We start from the raw sequence: 18,187 nt of genomic DNA on the forward strand, positions 1-18,187 counted from the left end.
CCAAGCTGCCATGAAATGTCCCCAAAGATCTGATCTCCATAAATTCTGGGTTCCCTGTGCAGTGCCTGGTGCTGCTTCTCATTCTCCAGTTGTGTGCAGCAGGAACTATTAGGCTTGTGAGTACAAGGCCAGCGTCCTCACTGCTCACCCCTTCTTGGCCTCCAGGGACTACCCTAGCTTGTCACTACCATTTCAGCAGTGCCTTGCTGATTTATAGTCAGCTACTTGTCCCCGACAGGCTCTTTTCCACCTTCTGTTGAAGGCTGCCCACCAGGGCTGTGTCTAATGCAGCCTGCATTGCCCGTGGCAAGCCCTGGGGTGAAGCTCCAGGGATTCTCCAATCCCTACCATCTGGGGAGGCTTCCTTTCCTCTCTAACTTGGGGTCAGGTGAAGCACAGCCGTCTCCTCACGGGCCAGAGAGGACAGCAGGAGCAGTGGTGCTGTCTTCTCCCCAAAGAGAGGGGACAGTGGGTCTTGCCCCAGTTCTGACATAAAGCTACTTTGGGAAGCACAGACAATGTGGAGACTCTGGGCAAAGCTTCCACTAACAAGTGAAGGCTTGCACAAGCTTTGCGTCTCTTGGTAACATATGCAGACATTCATAAAACCCACCTCACAGAACTGCGGTGCCTATCAAGTCACACAAGCAAGGCACAGTGCCTAAAACAGACGCCACAGAGGACATGTGGCTATTATTATTAATAATAATTATTATTACTATTACTTCTCTCTCTCTCCCCATGTGACCCTTGGAAAACATTTCACACAACACTTTTACCTGCAACTAACATACAGTCACAGCTCTGAGACTGACCGACCCTGAGAATGGGCCTCTGGGGACACAGGAACCACAGCCAGAGGCCTTCTTGCTCTTTAACCATACAAGAGAGGCAAACCAGAAAGCGGGAAACCAGCCTACACCTGAAACGCAAGATAGGAGGTCCCACACACTCTCCCAGAGGAGGAATTCAGGGAGGTGCAAGTGTAGAGTGTGAACAAGGACCCTGAAGACCAGGTCAGCTCATGGCACAATGATTCTAGCAGTCAAATCCCATTACTAAGCAGTTTCAGCCACCACAGGACTCCTGTCCTGAGACCCTTGTCAACTCCCATGAGCCTGAAAAACCTGTCTCCTGACCCACTAAAGGGAAAAGCCAGTCTTATTCTATATTAAACCAATCAGCAAACTAACAAAATCCTGACTTGTAGCAGTGAGATTCACCCACAGCCAGACAGGGAGGGTTCCACACCAGCAACAGATCAGGAAACAGCCAGAAGGAAACTTTCACCCTTAGATCCCATGCATATAGGTTAGGCAAGCAGCAGTGAACAAAGAGAGGTTTCCATCTCTAGCCTGGCAGCCTAACTCCACCCCCTCACATGCCAACCCACTATCATGATGCTCCCAAGTCTCCTCGACTGTGAAGACGCCATGAGCAGCTGCACACCGAGTCCCATGTGGAGACACCATGCAAATGGAGATGCCATGCAAACCTTCTCAGAGACATCACACACACGAAGCCTTCCCAAACTCCACTCAGGGCACCACCTCCTACCCCATATAGGGGACTCCTGAGCTGGGGGTGGGGGGGTGAATTCCTCTCTCCTCGGGCAGATCCTCATGGCGTGCATCACTCCTCGTGGGGCTGCCCACATTCACACTCTCTTTGCATCTCTTAATAAATGCTGTTCCATTCTTGTACTTCATCTGTGTCTCTGAATTCTTAGCTCATGTGGAGGTGAGGATCTGGACTCAAACATCCAGGGACCATATCCCCACCACTTGAAGTGGTGATCCAGCCCACAACAACATCAGCAAGACCCTGATCTCCTCCAAGATCCAAGAGGAAACTGGTTTTGTCTTCTCTTACAGAGCCTCAGCATCCAGGAAAGAATCACTTCTCCATTCTCCCTTGCTACCACAGCTAATGATGATTGGTCCCCAGAAAGCCAGAGGCATGCACATGAGAGGTTAATTGTGCACATGAATTTTGAACAAGTCCATGGAATTAAACAAACATGCCAAAGCCCTAATATGAAGATTTTAAATGAGCAGAGAAAGGACATTAAAATTATAGAAAGCATGCCAAGCGAGAAAACAAAACAGAACAACTTAGAATCAAAGGCTGCTAGCACACTGGATCTGCCTACAAGGTCCCAAAGTGATGCCCCCAAGTAAATAAACTTAAAAAGAATAAAAGCTTTAAGGATGCAGGCAGTGGGCCACAAAAGATAAACTGCCACTTACATTTACAGAGAGCAGGTATCTCCCAGGTTCTATTCCAAGGGCTTTGCACTGACTGTCTCATTCCAGGTGTAAGAACTAACACATGACAGAAACACTGCACTACCCCATGTCACAGATGGGAAACACAGACTGAGATGTTGCATGACTGGGCCAAGGTCTCACTGCACAGACGTGAACAGACCCAGCATGGGAACTGAGGGGGCCTGACCCCAGAGCACACAGTGTTGGTTACTGTTCCCTAATAAAAAGGGAAAAGAAAAATGGTAAAAACGCTTTGATGAGGAGAGGCCTTATGCTAACAGATCAGTGAACAGCAGTGTGGCTCTGCACAGATATGAACATCCTGGATCTAATTCTAACAGACAAAGTCCACTTCTTGTGATGATGCGCACCTTCCTTCACCTCAGTTTGCTCCTGGAAAAATGATGGTGGAATGCCTACCCACAGAGGACTGTAAAGGTTAAATGAAAAAAAAAAAGGGATGAGATCTCCTTAGTGCCTGAAACATTGCACACACTTAATCATGCAGATGATCGATACTAATATTGTTATAATAACTACATGAACTCTTATTTGAAGGTGTTACCACTCCCATCTCTGGAATATTCTTGTATCTCTAGGGCAGAGCTATTGGAAAAACACAACAAAAAGCAACACACAATTGCTAAAGAGATTATTAATCTTCCTCCTTGGCAAAATAAGGACTCAGATGGAATAAATAGCCTAAAATTATTTGAACACCTCTTTGGAACATTGATTCTCAAACATTAGTAGGTAAGAGAATCACCTGGAAGACTTACGCAGACAGTGACTGATGCACCCAGCCCTGAGAGTTTCTGATCCATTAGGACTGGAGTGGAGCCCACGGATTTACAAATATAACAAGTTTCCAGGTGATACCGCTGGTCTGGGGAACCACAGTGACAACTGCTGCTCTAGAACAATCATTCTCTACCTCTAGTGTGCTTCAGAATCACTGTAGGGCTAACGAAACATGGTCTGCTGGGCAGCTCACCAAGGGTTCAATTCAGTGGGTCTTGGGCAGAATTCAAGTAAAACTACATTTTTCTGAGACAGTAGGGATATTTAAGGAGGGAGTGTTAGAAAAAAACATGGTAGAGAATATTTTAAAATCATTTTTGAGGGATGGCACCATGGTTAATCCTCCGCCTGTAGCACCGGCATCCCACATGAGTGCTGGTTCTAGTCCTGGGTGCCCTTCTTCCAATCCAGGTCTCTGCTATGGCCTGGGAAAGCAGTAGAAGACAGCCCAAGTCCTTGGGCCCCTGCATCCGTGTGGGAGACCAGGAAGAAGCTCCTGGCTCCTGGCTTCAGATCAGTGCAGCTGATGGCTCAAGTACTTGAGTCCCTGTCAGTCATGTGGGAGACACAAATGAAGCTGAAAGCTCCTAGCTTTGGCTTGGTTCAGCACTGGCTGATGCAGGCATTTGAACAGTGAACCAGAGGATGGACGAGCTCTCTGTGTCTAGTCTCTATGCCTTTCAAGTAAGTAAATTAAAATTTTAAAAAAGAAAGAAAAGAAAAAGAGCCCCATCCTCTCACCTTCCCTGAGCCTTAACTGGCCATGTAGAGCAGGAGCTGTCCATGGGGGCCCAAGAGGTAGTGCCTACGTCAAGGTTTTGGACAGATCCCACAGAGCTGAGCCGGGCTTTTGGAGGTTAGAAAGGACTGAGGTTTGTGTGTGACTGACGGTCAGGGAAAAGAACACTTAGAACAGAGTTGCAAAAACTTAAAGAGCTGCTTCCAAGAGTCAAAGAACAATAAAACCCAGGAAAATGTAAGACTAGTGAAAAGCCAAAAGCAGAAAACTCACACGGGGAACTGAGATAAATAACAATCTGGACAAATGAGTGGAACAGTATAAAACCCAGCTAATGAGGTGAAATGCTTCCAGAATAAAATTAGGCAATTGCACATACAGCAGCATAATAAAGGCCATAAATATAAAATGGCAAGGAATTGACTGGGTAATGGTATAGTAATTAAAGCCTAGAGGTTCATAATAGACCTCGAATTGAACATTAATCAACCAAAAAGAAACGCTCCCTGCACTTTGATATAGTACAACAAAAGCAGGACATGGGAGATGCACCCAGCAATCCCAGCTGTGCCTGGCTGAAAGGCCCTCTCTTGCACAAGAGGGGAGAGGACCGAACAGCAGCAGGGATGTCTTGTGTCAGTTCCCCCACAATGACCCCAGCATCGCTGAGGGAAGCCCAGGAATTGTATCTGTAACTACACGAATTCCACAGGGTAGCAGTGGGAATTCAACAGCAGACTCTTCCATCAAAGAAGCTGGGCTAGAAGAGCTCCCTCCTAAGCCAATACAGGAGCGTCTGGGGCCAAGGATGGGCAGAGGTCGGCAAGCGCTTGAAGGCATCACGAAAGGTCTGCTTATTAAGGGCAAGCGTTCTGGTGTGGCAGTTAAAGACACCAGTCGGGATGTCTACATCCCATATCAGAGTGCCCGCAATCTGCTTCTGATCCAGATACCTGTCAATGTACACCCTGAAAGATAGTGGGTGATGGCTTAGGTACTTGAGTCCCTGCCACCCTTGCGGGCGACAGGGGTTAAGTTCTGGGTTCCTGGCTTCAGCCTGATCCCGCTTCCACTTAAAATAAACTGAAAGTAAAATTTTAAAGATTTATGTATTTATTTGAGGCAGAGTTACAGACAGAGAGCAGGAAAGACAGAGAGAGAGAGAGAGGTCTTCTATCCACTGGTTCACTCCCCAGATGACTTGGAAGAAGCTCCTTGCTCTTGGCTTTGGATCAGCCGGAGCTGGGCCGATCTGAAGCCAGGAGCCAGGAGCTTCTTCAGGGTCTCCCATGTGGGTGCAGGGGCCAAGCATCTGGGCCTTTCTGCTGCTTTCTCAGGCCATTAGCAGGGAGCTGGATCTGAAGTAGAGCAGCTGAGACTAGAAACGGTGCCCATATGGGATGCTGGCACCAGAGGCAGAGGCACCAGCCCAAAAAGTAAATTTTTTAAAAATGAAGATTAATCTATTTAAAGCAGCAGTTCTCTAACTTGAACTTTCACTAGAATCCTACAAAAGTTCATTAAAACACAGATTGTTGGGCCCTACCTCCAAAATTCTGGTTTTGTCATTCTGGAATAGATCCAAGAATCTGCATTTCTAGCACCTTCCCAGATAATTTGTGAACCACTGACTTAACGGTTTGTCACACTACACTCCAATTTTCCATCATTAGCAAACATCCTGTTTTCAGGAATATGCAAAGCAATGAGAGTAGATGAAAAAATAAATTAAGGCTGAATGTGCTTGGTGCTTTTCTCTTGTGAATAATAAAAACATGATTAATAAGAAATAAACTCCACATGCAGAGAACATAGATTGTGTTTTCCAGAGGTTGGGGAGAAAGAGGACTGAGGAGGAACTACTTAATGGGTATGGGCTTTCCTTTTGGGATGACGAAGCTGTCTTGAAATAGGACAGTGGTGGGGGTTGCGTAGCACTGCGAATGTAGTTATCACCACCCACAGTTCACTTTACAATAGTGAGGTTCAGGGTACGTGACTTTCACCTCAATTTACACTTGATCTTAGCCAAAAGGCCAAGAAGTGATTCACCTCAATTTAAAGGAAAGTAAATATGCATCAATGTTTACTGCATGCAAACTCTCAAGTGTTTGGCTCACTTGCTGCTCAGAGGCCACAGAAGCAAGATTGCATTCCACAGATGAAGCCACGCCATGGAGCTTGATGTTCAGACTGGACCAGACAGGCCACGGCCATGTTCTGAAGGACAGAACATTCATGTTGACACTTAACCCCCAGTGCAAAAGGATGAAGAATTGTGGCAAGAAGTGGTCACTGTCATGCAGTGGGTTAGGAGACCACTTGGGCACCGGCTACTCTGCTTCTGTTCCAGCCTCTTGCCAATGCACTTGGGTAGCAGCAGGTGATGGCTCATGCACTTGGGTTCTTGTCAGCCACACGGGAGACCAGGATGGAGCTCTGGCTCCTGGCTTTGACCTGGCCCAGCTCTAGTGGCTGTCGTGGGAATTTGGGAATGAACCAGATAATGGAAGATTTTCTCTCTCTCTCTCTCCCCCTCCTTCCCTATCAGTCGACCTTTCAAATGAATAAACAAATAAGTACATAAATCTTAAAAAGAGGAAATGTGGCCTTTGGTTAGGCAATGAAGTCATGACTCAGCCCTCATGAGTGGGCTTATCATCCTTACACAGGGATCATGGTTGAAGGGAGGGTACCTTGCCATCAGCCCCTGCCACCACGTGAGGACACAGTAGACGTCCCCTCCACAGGACACTGCAACAAGGCACCATCTTGGAACCAGACACCATTCCTGCCATCACCTTGATCTCATACCACATAGCCTCCAGAATCACAGGAAATAAATGTTTACTGTTTGTAAATTACCCAGTATTTTGCTGTAGCAGCACAAATGGTCTAAGACGTAAGTGTTAGGTGATGGTTCAGAAATAGCCCAGGATGACACTCCTATAAAAGGCCCAAGAACCCAGCAACATGGTATAACGGTTGAGGCAACTATGAGTAATGCTGCCAGCCCATGTGGAGACTGGTTGAAGTCTCGGCTGTTACACTTCCAATCTAGCTCCTTGCTAAAGGCCTGGGAAGGCAATGGAGGATGGCCCAAGTCCTTAGGCCCCTGACACTCATGTGGGAGACTCAGACGAAGCCCTAGTCCTGGCTTAGGTCTGGCTCAGCCCCAGCCATTATAGCCATCTGGGGAGTGAACCAGCTGTTGAAGATCTCTCTGTCTCTTTGTAACTCTGATTTTTAAAGAAAAATGAGTAAATCATTAAAAAGAGAGAGAGAGAGAGAGAGAGAGCCCAATAGTAGAGCACAGGAGGATGAGCGGGGCAAGGGGAGAGGCCTGGTGGAGTCCTACAGCGCCCCCTGATGGACAATTCCTCCACTGCATACGTACTGCTTGAATGCAAACCATGTACCTTGCCCAGCATTTCCTTTGAAAGTTGACATTTTCAATTATTTTTCAGACATATATTATCCCAGGCCTTCTCAAGCTTAAAAGTACTCACAATCACCTGGGACATTATTAAAAATGCAAATTGATTCAGTGGGCGTGTAGTGAGGCCTGGGGTCCCACGTTTCTGAGCTACCAGATGCTGTTGCTGCTACCACCAGGTATGAGGTCCACATTGTGTAAAGCAAGGGGCCACCTCATCAGATCTACTGGCCGAACGCTAGCCCTAATCCTCCCCACAGCCCTACGATACATCACTCTTTGATTCTCCCATTCTGCAAATATTTTATAAGTATTTATTAGTGTTGAGCAAATCACTGAATGTCCCCAAAAAAAAAAAAAAAAAAGGCATGACAAAAACACCAGGTTGGGGGTCTGGGGGGCCTGCAATGTACTTGGAAGATACACAGAGGTAGGATCTGTAGCTGAGCAGGCTTGTACCTCCTAGGTACCGCTTTTATGCACCTCCACAGTGCTGCCATTTTTCCCAGGAAGTCTCACATCCTGGAGTGAAGGTGCCTGTAAGATGCAGTAGGCAGGAAGGGTAGCTTCAGCCACAGGAGGAGCCTTCAGTTAGTCTTTTTGATTTTATTTTCAATTTTTTTTGAAAGGCAGAGGAATAGAGACAGAGAGAGAAAGCGAGATATCTTCCTTCCTCTGCTGGTTTACTCCCCAAACTCCCACAAGTCAGGGATGGGCCAGGCTCTAGTCGGGAGCTCAGAACTCCGCTCAAGTATCCCATGTGAGTGGTAGGGGCTGAAGTACCTGAGCCATCACATGCTGCCTCCCAGGGTGCATAACAGGAACCCGGATCAGAAGCAGAGTAGCCAGGGCTCAAAGCAGCCAGTCCCCTACGGGATGCAGGCTTCCCAAGCAGCAGTTCAATGGTTGCCCCTCAATGTCCAATCCTGGAATTCAATTTTAAAGAAGAAATGGATTGCAGCCCCTGTCCTGAGCATCTTTTTAACATCCCCAGCCAGAGGCAAACGAGAGAAAGCAATAAAGACTAATTACAGCTGGAAAAAGCCGCTGAATGAAGGCAACAGGGGCCCTCTCATTTGGGGCAATATTAGCAATAAATCTCCAGATCACAGGGCAGAATCTCGCCTGACTCCACGCGATATTACTGCATACAAATGCCTTCTGTCTCCTTCACCAGGATGCAAAGACACCGAGACATGTGTGTGGCTTTGTCTGACAGTCACTGTTGGGTGAAAAATTACATCTGACATTTTTCAAGCCCGGTTTCTTACTGAGAAATTGTCACCACTGTGTTAACAGTGATTGCAATCTTAAAGCAACACTACCCTCCATATACATTGTCTGAAACAGATTTAGATATAGCTCGCTTTACTGAACACATGCATTCCAGGAGAGCTGGTTGTAAAATGAATTCCTTCAGTCAGCGCTACTTTGCTTTCTCACTTAGCTCATAGATTTAGAAATTTTCCCTGCCTTGGAAGAATGGACTTGAGGACAAGGAGAGGTGAGGGTGGCAGCTATTTCACATTATCTTCTTCTCGATCAATAATCAATCAACCACGTCAGAAACTTATTTGCAATCAGAAAATGAAAATATTCTGATTCTGTACATGCTAAGGTAGTTACAAAGGGAATTATTGATTGAAATCTAATTAAAAATTAGATCCTACGTTACTGACTCGAAGTTAAAGGCATATGAAAAGGGAAGTATTTTTCCTATTACATCTTGCTTTTATGTTGGAATTCATCTCATTACATCTCATTCTGTAAAAGAATCAACAATTGTGGCTACTTCTGCCAAGGGAGGAATCCCTAGGGGACAGCCCTCCCCTCAGGTTGTCCAACATGAGGTCTCCCATGGAAATTTTCCCAATAAAACCCTTTTTGCCCTGCCCTCCAGCACCTGTCCTAATGTTTTTTCTCCTTCAGGTTCAACCCCAATGACACTTTCTCCATAAAACCATATGTAGGGTCATGCGCTAAAACCCTACAAAGCTTTGCCTGTACCTTTCTTCCACAATTCTCACTTTCTGCCCCAAGCTACAGTGAAGTATATGTGTTTACCCTCCTCTAATGGGGTCAAACCTTTGAGCTCAGGGACCACATCTTCTTCACCTGTGACTCTTACACAGTGCAGCAAGTTGTGTATACAGCAGGCACTTATTAATGAAATATTTACTGAACAAGTGAACAGACAATACAAGACACAGCTCTGGCCTCTAATTGGGCTGGAAGTGCCCACCGAGGGTTCATTTGGCATCTGCCTTTATGGGAACATCACTTTGCCTAGTTTTATTTATTTATTGTATTATATTTATTTATTTAAGAGGCATAAGTACAGTAAAAGAGAGCCCCGTGGGCTCCCCAAAATGCCAGCAACACAGGCTGAAAGTAGGGCCCAGAAATTAATCCAAGTCTCCCACATGGGTGTCAGGGAGCCAATAATTTGAGCCTCACAGCTACCTCCAAGGGCTTGCATTCACAGGAAGCTGGAATCAGTAACCGTAGTTGGAACTGAACCCAGGCACTATGATGTGTGACAAGGTCACCTTAATTGGCATCTTAACTATGAATCCAAGTGCCCACCCCGTTGCCTGGTTTCAACCTGAGAAATCACCTTTGTATCCCCCGTCATCCATACTTTGCATTCTACTCCACCACTGGATTTTTTTTTTTAATTTTTATTTTTTTTTTGACAGGAAGAGTGGACAGTGAGAGAGAGAGACAGAGAGAAAGGTATTCCTTTTGCCGTTGGTTCACCCTCCAATAGCCGCTGCGGCCGGCTCGCTGCAGCTGGCGCACCGCGCTGATCCAATGGCAGGAGCCAGGTGCTTCTCCTGGTCTCCCATGGGGTGCAGGGCCCAAGCACTTGGGCCATCCTCCACTGCGCTCCCGGGCCACAGCAGAGAGCTGGCCTGGAAGAGGGGCAACCGGCACAGAATCCGGCGCCCCAACCGGGACTAGAACCCGGTGTGCCAGCACCGCAAGGCAGAGGATTAGCCTAGTGAGCCGCGGCGCCGGCCTCCCACCACTGGATTTTATCAGAAGTAGGGCCTTGGGTGAGGTTCCTGATACCTCCAACCTCTCCCTTTATCATGAAGGTATGCAGGGTGTAAAAAGTACTGGGCAGAGAGGCCTGTGTGCACACAGACTCCAAACCAAGGGGAGAGAACTCATTTGAAAACCATCGGTTCAACTGCACAGGCCTGTCATGTCCCCAGGCACAATATGTCTACATGAAGGACAGACTCAGCAGAAATTCTTGGGGGTGGTGTGTGGCACAGCAGATGAAGATGCCTCTTACGAGGTCACCACCCCATTTCTTGGGATGCACCAGTTCAAGTGCCAGCTGCTCTACTTCTGATCCAGCTCCCTGCTAAGGTAACTAGGAAAGCAACAGAAAATGGCCCAGGTACTTGGGCCCCTGTCATCCATGTGGGAGACATGGATGGAGCTGCAGGCTCCTGGCTTCTTCCTGGCCCCACAGCAGCCATTGCAGCTGCTTGAGGATGAACCAGCAGATGGAAGATCTCTCTCTCTCTCTCTCTCTCTCTCTCTCTCTCTGTCTCTGTGTGTCCCTCTCATTTTGTCATTTTGTCTCTCAAATAAATAAATCTTAAAAAAAATAATAAATTCTCCTTGGGTCAAAGCCCATGTTTCAAAGGCCCACTTAGGAAAACTGAGCATTCAACCTTCTTTGTGTGTTGCAAAATAGTAAACATTTACAGAGCACTAGAATGTGTGAAAAAATGTCCTTAGTTGTGTGTTTATGGAAAACACTTGGCAAGTATTTGCTATAAATGCTTCCCATAAATGCTGTGAGTGAGAAGCAGCAGGAAAATGTAGGAGATGATAGGGAGCCAACTCCCGCAGCCAACCGATGTCCCTTTCTACAGGCTGGCACGCTGCCTCTGTTCCACCTGTGCTCGCCTGCACGCAAAGCCCCAGGAACCCAGGTGGGTGAGGTTGCGGGGTGGGGTGGGGAGGAGGGACGATTTGAACAGGGATCTTCCAGAGCTTAGCACCCCATTCCAGAGCGCAGGAAGGGAAAGCAACGCACATGTCCTAGCTGGCGGCGGTGTCCCCAACAGGACTCCTCCCCTTCATGCAAAGTGGTTACCAGTTCTGCTTCCAAGTTTCCAGTTCCTGCTGGAATTGTGCTCTCAACAAAACCCTCTTCTCCCTGCCTGAGGACCTGCTTGCCTAAGTTAACTCCAGGATGCTTTCAGGTTAAAAAAATAAAAAGTGGAAAGTGGAAGTGACTCAAAAATATTTCATGAGAGCCCGATGGGCAGAGAGTATCCCTTAACTTCCTCTGTAATGGCTAAAGACCTCTGAAAACAGGGATGGAGGAGGGGGCACAAGAGTGCTGCAGGCCAGCGCACTGAATGCACGTGGTTTTCCAACAAAGACACCTTGACTAGCTCGGAGCTGTCCTTTGGAATGGACCCAGCCCTCTTGGGCCACATGACAGTCACGGGCTGCTCTTGGCTCCCAAGCAGCCTGCATGATAAATAGCACAAGAGTTGAAAGATTGGGAAGATTAGTTATTTGACAGATGCTATGTACCTACAGGATTTTTACTTTTTTCTCCATTTCAGACCAAATTTCAGACCAAAGATAGAGATTAATCATGCTCACACCTGCCCAGGTAACGAGGTCCAGCTGTCTGGCTGTGTTCCTCTTCGCACAGGTATTCAGTCCAGCCCCCTCACCCCCAGCCATGTTTCCAGCACCTCTCTGTCTTGCCAAAGGACCTCATGCCCACACCTTACTACAGCCTAATGATAAACATCAAATGCAGCATTTTATACTGATTTATAAAACTATTTCCCTTAAGAATATTTTAGAAATTGAAAGGTTAAGTCAAAAACCTCAGCATTTTTCCATGGAAAATGCATGGATAAACCATCATCTACAAAATGCGTCATTTCACACTCCCCAAAGCAATCGGAGAGAGTTCCTTTTAAAATTTTTATTTTTTGCCGGCGCCGCGGCTCACTAGGCTAATCCTTCGCCTTGCGGCGCCGGCACACCGGGTTCTAGTCCCGGTTGGGGCGCCGGATTCTGTCCCAGTTGCCCCTCTTCCAGGCCAGCTCTCTGCTGTGGCCAGGGAGTGCAGTGGAGGATGGCACAAGTCCTTGGGCCCTGCACCCCATGGGAGACCAGGAGAAGCACCTGGCTCCTGGCTTTGGATCGGCACAGTTTGCCAGCCACAGCGCACCAGTCGTAGCGGCCATTTGGGGGGTGAACCAACAGAAAAAGGAAGACCTTTCTCTCTGTGTCTCTCTCTCTCTCACTGTCTAACCTGCCTGTCAAAAAAAAAGACAGACAGTGAGGTGACACATGAGAAGGTACCAAGCCAGAAGGATGGAGTATGCAGTGCTGGAAGAGGCTACCCAGCATGTATTCAGCTTTCAAACATTTTGCAAGCTATCAACTGTTGGGAGCTTGAAATCAGCCATGGGGGTGCATATTCATACCACAGAAACCAAGTGGTACATACTATGTGTCATATTTTTTATAACTGATTTTCTAGCACAGCACTAAATTAAATGTAAGGTACTAAAAATTCATCATCATAACTGCCTAGGCCCAAAGTCCAAGTTTGCTATTTATTATCTATTTAACAATGGACAAGTTACTTAACCTCTTTGAGCCTCAGTACCATCATCTGCAAAAGAAGTATAATGATAGTGTCTGCACAATGGAGTAGTTGTGAGAATTCAACAGGGTAATACAAGTGGAATATTGAGAACAGTGCCTGGCACACAATCACTACTCCCTACTAAATACAGAGTGGAGCTCCAGCTACACAGCTAGCCACAGAACTGACCCTCTCTCAAAACAATTAACTGAACTTCAGGATTCATAGTCCTTGGTTCATACAGAACTCATGTCCACCATGTAACACACACTCACACGCTCTCTTCTGGGTTTAATAGCTGAGTTTTTATGGAAGGCTTGATACCTCAGGACTCCAACTGGCCAGTTCAATGCTTCTACCAGCTCACTGTAAAGCAGACACCTTCCAAGTGAAGCTTCAGTTTCAATCCTCTGACACATATAATTTAGGGTCCCAGAAGACTTTAGAGGGGATGAAAGATTCAGGTAACACTGGTCACATCCTTTCATCATTATGAAATATGTAATATTTCATATTACATTAATTAACGAATAATGTAAGTGGTTTACTGATAGACAGTGAGGGCACAGGTAAAAGAACCATGGTCATTGACCAACAATTTCATGTTGGGGAGAGAGCAATGAAATAATAAAGCATGATTATATAATTCTGACCAAGGTAAGTTCTATAAAGGGAGTAGCATGGAAATAAAACTATTGAAAGAAGAGCCTGAAGGGGGGTCAGCACTGTGGCGTAGTGGGTAAAGTCGTCACCTGCGGTGCTGGCATCCATATGGGCGCCAGTTCGAGTCCTGGCTGTTCTACTTCCAATCCAGCTCTCTGCTATGGCCTGAAAGCAGTAGAAGATGGCTCAAGTGCTTAGGCCCCTGCATCCACGTAGGAGACCCGGAAGAAGCTCCTGGCTCCTGGCTTTGGATTGGCACAGCTCCGGTTGTTGCGGCCAATTGGGAAGTGAACCAACAGACGGAAGACCTCTCTCTCTGTCTGCCTCTCCCCTCTCTGTGTAACTCAGACTTTCAAATTAATAAATAAATCTTTAATAAAAAAAAGAAAGAGTCTGAGGATGAGGTACTCGAGAGAGTTCAAGGCCAAGGAGGGAGAGGTCAATAAAGCAGGGGCTAAGTGAAAGGGAACTTCTGTGCAAGGATCCTGTAGCACAGGAGTATCCCACTCAGCAGCTCAAAGGCCAGCCAGCCTAGCTCCTCCAATGCGCTCGCTGCAAGTTTTTGACAGATATGGATGGTGTATGGTCTGGGTATCAGGACCCCTGCTGTAGAAAAGCACTTGTTAAACCAGAGAAAAAGAGAAGCTAGTTGTGAGGACAGTTCTATGTTACTAAAAATGTTTCAGTTGCTTTATAAAACACAGGAAATTTATTACCTACTGTTTGTGATTTATACCAAAGTTTGGACTCTTGGATTTTACCAACGTAGGGGAAAAGCTGATCAAATGAAGGTCAACGTAAAAATAAATGTACCTGACAATGTCAGATACTCCTAGGCACACCAGGTGTATTGCACAGTTCCTAAGGGGAAAGCTATTTTTATTTTATACAATGGGACATTTGGGAACATTACCACCTAAATTTTATTATCCTGATACAAGATGCCTTCTGATTCGGTAGGCAGGTTGCTAACATTGGCTGGGCTCTGATCACACGGATACACCTGAAAAACCAAAGTCAGCAGTGACTCAGCCCAGGGTCAGCATCAGCTTATGTGGGGCAAGGCCATTTTGGGGCCCATGAATGTTCTTACTAACGCGGTTTCCATTCCATCCCAGGATGGACTAAGGCCAGAAGGGCAGCTGCAGCCAGGGAGGGTTGAGTGGGTTCCAGCTGGAAGCCTGTTTCCTGCGGCTCTTTTTCTTGGGGTGAATCCTGCCAGAGGGAGACCCCTAGAACTTCCTGGCAGGGTCCGGCCACTCACTTGACTCACCCACTTCCCTCGGTGTACTGAGTGTCTTTGATGTGCTGCCACTGCTCTGGGGACTCTACTGATAGTGCACACCCTGATGGAGCTTCCAGGCTACGGATGGTAAACAGGAAATAAACAAACCAGTAACCATCGAGAGCACCTGGAGAAAAAATACATTAAATCTGGAGAAAAACAATGGTGCTAAGGTGGACAGAGAGCAAAAGGGTGAAATCACTACTTTAGATTTGATGGTGAGGAGAGGCAACTCTGAGAGTAAAGGAAGTGAGGACGTGAGCCACACAGCCACCAGGGAACAGACACCCAGGAAATCAAGCTGCAACCAGGATGTCCAGAGGCCAGAGTACACTCGCTATGTTCAAGGTCAACAAGGACGCTAGCGACTGACTTGTGTCCCTCAGTACCAGGCACGTGACTGTATTTGAAGACAAAATGTTCAAGAGTCAACTAAGGGAAAATGAGTCAATTAGGGTGGAGTCCCGAGCCAACGTGCTCGGCAGCCTCATGAGGTCAACACCCGGGATGTGCGTGCGCAGAAATGCAGCCCTGTGGAGGGGCAGAAAGGGGGTGGCCCTTTGTAAGACAAGAAGAGTGGCCTCTGGAGAAATCAAACCTATGGGCACCTTGATCTTGGATTTGTAGCCTTCATTACTATGAAAAAATAAATGCCTGCTGCTTACGTGCCCCAGGCTGCGGTATTTTGTTGTGGTAGCTCTAGCAGACTGAAACAAAGAAGGCCTCCATGGCTGGCAGTGATTGAGGGAAGAGTAGACAGTTAGGGCGTAAGACAGAGACGCAGAATGGTGAGAGCCTAACAGACCAGGCATCTGCCTCTGGGTCAGGTGGGTTAGATGTGAGCAGAGAAGTAACACAACCTGAACAGCCTTGGAAGGATTTCTCTGCCATCCTAACATTCAGCTACTCTGTTGAGAACAGACAAGCAGAAGTGTGGAAACAGGAAGAACCAACCAGGAGACCGTCACAATATTACAAGAGAGAGATTTGATGGACTATATTATTTTACTAAGGGTATAGACTGGGAGGAGAGGTGGAGCTATAGATCTCTTCTGAGGGCAGAATCTTTAGGATTTACTGATAAAGGTTTTGAAGGTGGGACTTTTTAAAAAAAAAGATTTATTTAATATTTACTTGAAAGTCAGAGTTACACAGAGAGAGAAGGAGAGGCAGAGAGATACAGAGAGAAAGGTCCTCCATCCACTGGTTCACTCCCCAATTGGCCACAATGGCTGGAGGTGTGCCAATCCAAAACCAGGAGCCAGGAGCTTCTTGCGGGTCTCCCATGCAGGTGCAGGGGCCCAAGGACTTGGGCCATCTTCCATTGCTCTCCCAGGCTGTAGCAGAGAGCTGGATGGAAGTGGAGCAGCCAGGACTCAAACCAGTGGCCATATGGGATGCCAGCACTGCAGTCGGCTGCTTTACCCACTATGCCACAGCACCGGCCCCTGTAGGTGAGACTTAATGGGATGAAGAGTAATCCGCTGAGCCAGAGACTGTAGATGTAATGGAAGGTGTATCACTTATTCAGTGTTGTGAAACCTTTAAACAGCAAATCTTGAGTTGGTTTGGCCAAGCTTAACTCCCACAGAAGGCAGATCCTTTGCTAGTTGGGTATTTGTAGCCAAATAACTATTGAGAAAGAAGTTAAATCAATGGTAGAAAGATGTAAAAATCAATAATTTAAATTTATACTTTAGAGCCTAGAAAGATGAATAGATTACATTAAAAAAACTGAAGAAAATAAGTGATAAAAATTAGAGTAAAAATTTATGAAATTGAAAACTACGAAGCAATAGAGAAAAACCAATGAAATCAAAAGCTGGTACTCTGAAAAGATCAATAAAAATGAAAATTTCTGGCAGGATAATGAAGAAAAGAAGAGAAAAGTCAGATTTCTATCAATAAAAATTTAAGAGGAACCAATATTACAGGTCCCTTGGACCTAACACATGAGTACTATGGAAAACTCTATGCTCACAAATTTGGTAACTTAGTGAAACGGACCAATTCCTTGAAAGACACAATCTGTCAAATTCAGACAAGGAGAAATAGATCGTTTGAGAAGGCCTATATATAATTTTATCAATAATCAATACCTCCAAATTAGACAGCACTGGGTCCATAGGGTTTCACTTGTGAATTCTACCAAACATGAAATGAGTCTCTACCAATTCTCTACAATCTGTTCCACACTATAAAAGCAGGGAGAACTCTTCCCATTTATTCCATAAGGAATAAATGACCCCAATACCAAAACCAAAGACATTACAAAAAAGGAAAGCTACAGGTCTTAAGAATACACCTGCAGAAATTCTCCACAAAACAATATTAAAATAGATTCCAATAAAGCAAAAAAAAAAAAAAAAGGGCATTAGCAATAGCTTAAGTAATTGCATTCCTGCTACCTTCATGGGGACCTGAATTGTGTTTGTTCCTGGCTCCCAGCTTTCCTTAGGCCAGTCCCACTCTGGCCACTGTGGGCATTTAGGAAGTGAACCAGCATCTCCTTAATTATCTCTCTCTGTATCTTTTCTGTCTCCCAAATAAAAAATATAAAGGTGAAAAAATATCAATTTATGAAAACATATAAAGGTGAAAGCTTGATCAAGCAGGAAGGGGTGGGTTTGCTATCCGTATCTAACCAGGGTAGCCAGACAGAAAAACGTACAGTGTAGACTAGATCTGGAGAACCAGGTTGGAGGGATAGTGAGAAGATATTAACTGGACGAAGGTGAAAAGGTCACGGCAGGGACTGTGGGCTCAGGGCTTGCCTGATGCTTCATTGAGGGTATTATTGCCACATGAGCCTTCTGTAGCGGTTCACGCTGTAATTCCCATTGGGCTGGGGTTAACAATAAGTCAACTGGATATAATCCACTATATAGCTGAGTTTCATTTTTCTCTCATCCAATTCATCACTTTATTAAATTCCCATCATGTTTTAAAGTTTAAAACAACAACAACACTTCAGATAAAGCTAGGAAAAAATGTCTGAACCTAAAGGCCAGCTCAGGTTGATACCAGGAGAGATTGACAAGGGAACTGCTGGAGTTCAGATCTGTTCAGATACCAAATCATTGCCAAAAGAACAGAGGTGAGGGGAGCAGAACACACAGCGTAGTGTCCACCAGTCTGTGTGTGGGGGCTCTGCGCCCCCTCCCTGTGATGATGAATCTTCTGAAATGAAAACATGCCCATGCTTAGCACTGATGTCATCCTGAGGCCTGAAGCATCCCATTCAAATCCCTGGCTCTGGAAGTCAGAGACGGTGCCTCTCAGCTCCATTAGCAAATCTGATCACACAGATGCACGCTCCGAAGGCATCCCGAGCGTTGGCCATAAC

The 18,187-nt window shown here is 46.1% G+C and overlaps 1 protein-coding gene and 1 long non-coding RNA gene across 15 annotated transcripts in view; one reads left to right on the top strand and one right to left on the bottom strand.

Moving 5' to 3' along the window:
• ELMO1 (engulfment and cell motility 1) overlaps positions 1–18,187 on the bottom strand; it is a 574,098-nt gene that overhangs the window by 264,180 nt on the left and 291,731 nt on the right. The gene's annotated exons all lie outside the window — the stretch shown is intronic.
• LOC149121786 (uncharacterized) lies at positions 9,853–17,211 on the top strand. Its single transcript, XR_016223263.1, has 2 exons — positions 9,853–11,202; positions 13,708–17,211. It is a non-coding gene; the product is annotated as an uncharacterized LOC149121786 (long non-coding RNA).

Source organism: Oryctolagus cuniculus, chromosome 16, assembly GCF_051225735.1.
Source record: "Oryctolagus cuniculus isolate XC-2025 breed Fujian yellow rabbit chromosome 16, ASM5122573v1, whole genome shotgun sequence".
Taxonomy (NCBI): domain Eukaryota; kingdom Metazoa; phylum Chordata; class Mammalia; order Lagomorpha; family Leporidae; genus Oryctolagus; species Oryctolagus cuniculus.